The sequence below is a fragment of the Podarcis pityusensis genome (assembly GCF_964106645.2).
Source record: "Podarcis pityusensis genome assembly, chromosome: 3".
NCBI lineage: Eukaryota > Metazoa > Chordata > Lepidosauria > Squamata > Lacertidae > Podarcis > Podarcis pityusensis.
Window position 1 is genome coordinate 48,750,343 of NC_138026.1, and position 7,256 is coordinate 48,757,598.

Sequence of the window (7,256 nt, forward strand, 5' to 3'; positions counted from 1 at the left end):
CAGAGAATACTCCTTTCTCATGAGATATCTGGAGATACCTCTTGATACCTTTTTCTACAGAGATATCCATAAGAATGTGGAAATATCACATATTTTGTAACTCTGTAAAATGTCAACACAAATGTTGCATTGACAGGAAGTCAATATTAATATTTAAACTTATTGTGACAAAGGGTTTTCATCTATATTTCATTGCACATTTTGACCTTAACATTCCAGCTTTACTGAGTTTTATTCTCTGTCCTTGAAATGCTTTCTGTGGGCAGAATATTACTCTTTACTTTGAACTGTAATCTTTGGGGACTCTAGTGAGAAAAGTGCACCATATTTAGAAGTGATTTATTATTTCAGCTTATTTTGTACTGAGATGACAAATACAGACCACTGTTTTAGTACACTGTTTTGTTCCTACTGTTTTCTGCTGAGTATTCATCAACTGTCTAAGTTTAGAAGCTAAGGAGTTCAAATTCATGAAATCATCTCAACCAATATACAACCAAATTCTGAAAATACCTGGTTTGGAATAGCAATTTAGGAAAATCTTTTTTTTAAAAAAAAGAGCATCATTGACTTTGCACAAAATCTGAAGACTCTAAGACAGTAGACTCTGGAAGACAGCTAGTCTGTGTCATGTGCTTTGAGACACTGGTGGTTTAGCATAGTCTAGAGCTCTCTTAACTACATTTTTCCTCATATGGAACCTACTTTCCCCTGTGTTCCACCGGAGTCTTTGGCTACACTAGGTCAGAACAGATTTCTTAATAAAGTGAATTGATTTTGCCATCAGTGGGTGATTTTCACTCGATGCAAAAAGCACCATAAGAGGAGGACTGCTGAAGTAGAAGTATCCCCCCTCTATAATTATCAGCCCCCTCCCCAGAGGCTTACAAAATAAATAAATAAAAACCCTGCATGTTACATGCAAAGTCTGGTTTAGTCCAAAGTCAGTCACTTTTATGCATCCCAAAACTTCATTCCCTCTCCCCATTAAAATTAGGTTAACAATGGAATATTGTTATTTGTGAGTCTCTTCAACAGACACTATAATTCAGTAAATTGATGGTTCTGAAGAGCAAAAGGGCTTTGTTGCATAAGAATTGATATGTCACTTGAAGTCTATGCATGTGAATGGATCTGATTATAGTATAGCTGATGATTGACTGTTGGCATCCATCTGCCTCGAGAGACAATATTTGATTCAATAATAGACTGGATAAATATGGATACATTGTTGTCAATGAAGATTATTGTAGGGCTTGTTTTCTAGATCAGAGCTGGAATGATTCTTGGGACAGTGTTCCCAGGACTGTATCACTTCACACCATGGGTGGAACATTGCTTATAATCCCTCACATGCATCTTATAGTGCACAGAAAGCTAGGGAGAAGGCTGCACTATGACACCTCATCTTGATAGTCTAAGCAAGGTGATGGCCTTTTGGGAAAGCATATGAAGCCCAGTTGCATTCTGACATGGAACCATTCTACATATAGTTCCACATAAGCACTGAGAGCAAACTCATTTCCTGAGTGCTGCCTCTTATGTAAAGCAGAATGGCACCATCTACATGCAAGAGAGGGGTTTAAGGGATATCCAAAGTTAGTGGAAGTGCAAAAAATATTTACACACACACACACACACACACACACACACAAAGGAAAGAATCTGCACAACAAGGACTGACTGTAGAATTGTGGTTGACTATTGAGAGAAGAAAGGGCAGAAGGGGAAGGCACAATAGTGGAATAGTGTTCTGGATGAGGAATCCTTAACAAGAGCACTCCATGCTGCAATATTTTGTTGCCCACTTGTTCATATTTCTGAATATGTTGTTTTGGCATCTGTGATTGGTGGTTCATTGAAGTAGTTTTATCACCTTTCACTTATCTTTCCTCTGCTTTTTTCCAGGGACAGTCCATGATTTAAAACACTGTGTCCAAAGCACACACACACGCACACGCGCGCGCGCGCGCACACACACACACACACACACACACACACACACTTCTCTTTTTCCCTCCAGAGTTTTCCCCATGAGAACCAGCTCTTTAAAGCTCAATTGGAGCAAATGTCAGTCTGAAGAAAACCAGAATTAACATTTGTTCTGATTCAGCTTTAAAGAGCAGGTTTTCATGGGGAAAGTCGGGGAGGGGGGAACCCTTGGAAATGGATTGCTAAAGTGAGAACCCTCCAAAGGCAGAGAGATGTGATGGGATTATACACTATTTCTTCCTTCCATTCTGATGATCTTGTATCCTCATGAAAAATGGAAGTGTGCTTTGGCTTTGGATGAAGCCCAAATTACCAAACCAAAGTGGGCTGTTTCAAGGATATTTGGAACACCTCTGAATCAAAGCAGAATTCCCCCCAAGTGGTCTAAAGTGAATTGAGCTAGACCTGAAGATTCAGGTCTGCTTTGGAACTTCATAGGCTATTGAGACAGATGTCAAAGTACTGGTTCTTGCCTTGAGACAGATGTCAAAGTACTGGTTCTTGCCTTGAGACAGATGTCAAAGTACTGGTTCTTGCCTTCAGAGCAGCCCCTGCTCACCATGACAGTATGCATTGGGGCAACTGTTCAAGGGATAAAATAAAGGCTGCACCCCTAAAAACAACATTGAATAAGGGTCGAATGTGAGATTTTCAAAACTGTTTCCATACTACTTTCAGATATTCCAGGCCACTACATGTAGCAAAGAAATAAGTTCCAGCTCACAAAAGTTTATTTTGAGATTAATTTCTCAACGGGCTGTTGGGCTCTCTGTCAGATTTCCTGAGGAGCAATCTGGACACCGTTGTTATTCTTGGAGAGTAGGGAAGAATGGGACACCACAACATTTCAGAGGGATGTCTCATCCAGAAAGTCCTGTTAACACAGGGCTTTAGCTAATGATAGACATGCTAGATAGATGCCAACACCATCGAGTAGAGAGCCTACTTCTTTACACATCCTGTAGCAAAGCTGGGGGGGGGGGGAATTAGCGCTGCATCTAGCAGCCTAACTACCATGAAGATGGCATAATCCAGAACAAACAATAGTGGTGGACATTTTTCAGAAAGCTAAAATGCCATATCATTCATGTAAATAAACAAAATATTACCTAGGAAATGTGTAGTTAGGATTCCAAACAATTGCCTTCTCTCTTTTATACAAAAGAGCTGAAGAAACAACTTGTCTATCAAAGCAAGGGAGAGCCTATAAATAACCATTGTCTGACTTTCTACTAGAATAATCACATTTATATACCAACACATAGCAACACATTTCTCAAGTGTCAACAAATTGCAAATGGCCACATTTGTTTTGGTGAGTGGGTGGGTGTTTCAAGCTAATGTCAGGCTTGACAAAGGCTAACAGCCTGCTCCTATTTAAATTCTGCCTCCATGGGTGCCAAACACCCCAAACTCCAAGGATGCTAAACCTAAGTGACACAAACAGGCCAGCGATGCTTAGCCATACGTATGAAGCCTCGATTCTTTCCCGCTCCCAACAATACCACAGAAAAGCCTTGGGCAGCACTTCCATGATCCCCTGTTTTGGATTGGATAATGCACACATCTGCTGGACAGATGATGAGCTTTGCAGTGCCAATCACACAATTTCAGTGTGAACAACTGAATCAAAGTTTTCTTTGCCACTTCTCCACAGCAGTTTGTTGTACAAACCATCATTCTGATGGATATTCCCAGGCAAATCATCAGGAGCATCACAGCATGGGGCCGAATTTCCACAAAGCTTCAAAAGTCTGTCTGAGTCTCAGGAGGTTTACCACGTCTCAGACTTCAGGTACCTGTTATGCACACCCATCTATATATCTCATCTCCAGCCCCTCAATAATTCCACAAGAAGGGTGAGAGGGCTCTCGTCAATTCTTCACCAGCCAAAGTCTACGCAGAGATCTCTGACTGCTAGGTGACAAGAGCATTTTTAACACTGGAGGCTGGTAGATTAGGGGAAATGGGGCATTGGCTCACCAATCTCAGCAGGGCTGCTGATGCTGCACAGTCCAAACAAGTCAAGCACCAGAAACTTGTGTTGTTTTCCAGCAACTGGAAGGTTCAAGAGACTCGACCCTTATATACTTTAGCCTCCTAAACTACACCATAACAACATCGGTGAAGGAGTATCAGGGATTGCCTGCTCACAAGTAGACCAATGACTCTGGGCCTATAGACGCAGACTGTGTCATTGCTCTTTGGCTGAGACCTGAGGTTTTTGGCATCAGCACTTCAAAGGACATGCAGGCAGCTCCTCCTCCTTCTCTGATTGTTCCAGGGTTTCTTCATTTGTTATCAGCCAGGAAGGCCCCTCAAGGAGATACTGAGCATTGGATTCAGGAGGCCCTGCTTGTTTCTCATGGTCCTCAAGCTGTGGGGTATCTGGTTCATCTTCTGAGTACTGAGTGCTGGGTACCAGTTCAGTGCCAGGCATGACATCATCCAGCCCTCACCTGTTGGCCTTCCTACTTATAACCCGTCCAGAGGGTGGCTGTGGCTGCCAGCTTCCTCCTCCTTAGTCTCAGTAAATAAATTTCTGGTTGACATTTTGCAGACAAGATTTAGTGAATATTTTCTAAATGGTTTTTCAATCTAGTTTGAACAATGATGAGCATCTAAAAACTTTTATTGTTGGTGAATATTACTGGTTTTGACCAGCTCTAGTACTCCTTTGTTTGGCCTCCCTCATTCCCTATCCTTCATTTAAGAGGAAACAGATTGGTTTTCCACATTCCAGCCTCCAAAATTCAATCAGAATATCAAAGGAATGCTGGAAAACTCTATCAGAAAATGTTATTTCTTTTGCCTAGTTCTCAGTGTGGTGGCAAAACTGTGTCTGCAGTCCCATCAGACTGTAGTTAGAGGCTCACAAGATAGAATGAACAGCCATACAAAACAATCCCTGCATGTAAAAAGTTAGATTAAGGAAGAAGTGTTCTAACCTGTCTGTCTTCTTGAAAATTAGTTTTCTGTGAGCAGATTCTCTTTTTTGTACAGAGGAGCATTCAGTCACGTGGGCTGTCACATGCAGCCAGTTTTACCTCAACACTGAGAACACAGCAGCACACCGAACGGATTTCAGAGCCCCTGATACTATTTCTAAAATAGGGCTATAGTTCAGTTGTCGAACATCTGCTTTATGTGCAGAAAGTCTCAAGTTCAGTCCATGGCATCCATCTCCATAAAGGATGGGAAGAGAACCCAGCCTGAAACCCCAGAGAAAATCACTGCCAATCAGTGTATACAATACTGAACTAGATAGGCCAATGATCTGACTCAAAACAAGGCAGCTCCCTGTGTTCCAATGCACAGAACTTCGTAGTTGGAAGGAGACTGTATATGTACACATTTCCTGTTCCCTAACCTCCAATATTTCTCCAATGAAAATAGGGAGGTCTTAAGGAAAAGCAGGACATTCCAGGATCAAACCAGAAACTGGGACAGCTTCTGTAAATCCAGGACTATTGCCTGGAAAATAGGGACACTTGGAGGGTCTACAAATGCCCCAGTAAGCCCAGTGCTGACTTTGGACCTGGATATTCTAACCAAAGGTGTAGACTTATGCACCATAGCATATTCCACTATCTCAGTGTTCAACAAGAGTTATCACATTACAAAGAAATTTATGAAAAGGAATGTTGGATGATCAATTTAACCTCAAGGCCTCACTTTGCTTAGCCAATAAATCATGGAAGGTGGGTCATTAGATGGGAGTGAGATTGTGCTTAATTTCATTTAGGATACCATAACAAACAGTTCGAGTCAGCTACTGTCATACTATCTTTTACAAATGTGGTATGCACAACTTAAAACACTATTGGCTGATTGAAACTGTGGACTGGGTCAATTTATTCATTTGGAAATTAAATTGGAAAAATAAATCAGATCTAAGTACTTGATTAGTTTGATAGATAATTCTTCTAAGAGTCAAAAAGAATAATAGCTCACTATCTCCTTGACACTACTTTCACATCAAGCCTGAAGTCTTCAAAACCCTATATTTTCTGTAAAACACATCTGTTATCTATATTTACAAGATATATTTGGAGGTAAAAATATCTCCACAGTATTTCAAGTGAATCAGAGGAGGACCTAAAGAGAATGAATTAACTAAATCTGAAAACTGCAGAATTGACTTCACATGTAATTAGTCTGGCATATTGTGTTATCAATCAGTCAAGAATTTATATTAAAAAATAAAATGCGTTATGTATGAAGCTCATAATGGAGCCTCAATATGTTTTGAAAGAAAGGAAAGGAAAACCTTTGGAGAATTTTGAGCTGAGAGATGATGAGGGGGTGTCCCAGGTCAGTGCCCCTTTGGTCCAGCTCTGCAGGAGTCTTCTTAAGCTTAACTGTTTCTGTTTAATTCTTTTTGTGAAGCATTTTGAGGTGTGTTTGTTTTTTTGCAGTCAAGCGGTATATAAATCTAATTAATTAATTAATTAATGTTCTTACATAACCTGATGTCTTCTACCGGGTTGTGGACAGAGATGGATTTAGGGCAATACGACCAGTTCCACATGGCGCAAGGGCCAAGGGGGTCCCTTCTAACCTCCTTTCCAATGCCTAGTAGGCGCTGGGCTTTGAGAAGGAGGTGGGAGGACTCTAGAACCCAGCAGAGCCGAGTACCTCCTTGCCAAAGCCCGAGTACCTCCTTGCCAAAGCCCGGTGCCTCCCTTACCCAAAGGCAGCACCAAATTTTGGCCTTGCACAGGGCATCATATTACTAAGCTCCATCCCTGTTGGAGAGAAGGCGGAGAATGAAGGTATGTACTGTATAATGACCTACACATAGTGTAGCATAATGGCTAGTCAGGAAGCCCTACCCCAGAAGTGGGACATACCAGTAGTCTCTTGAAAACTCAGCCGTTGTGTTTTAACCACTGAGCCATCCAAAAGGTTTCCTTGGCATGTGCTCCTTTTGAAAAAAAAGCATAATATTGTTAATAAATAAGAAGCCAGGAAGTGAACTGAAGTTTTGTTCTGCATCCTCATTGCTGCAGCCAGAAGATATTAAAAGACTACATTGTGATTCAACCTGTCCTCTGCCTCCAGGGCAGCACAGTAGTGGATTTTCTGTTACTTTGACTCACAAGGTTTGAGGGTAATCAAAGTGAAAGGCTGTTCTAAAATTCCCGGTGGCATAAGTAAGTGGTATTTAAAATGGTAGAATAAGGAAGAGTGAATACTGTTCCCTTCTTTTATTTTGGCAAGTTCAGTTTTCAACTAGGACACCGGACTTCAGAAGATTAATC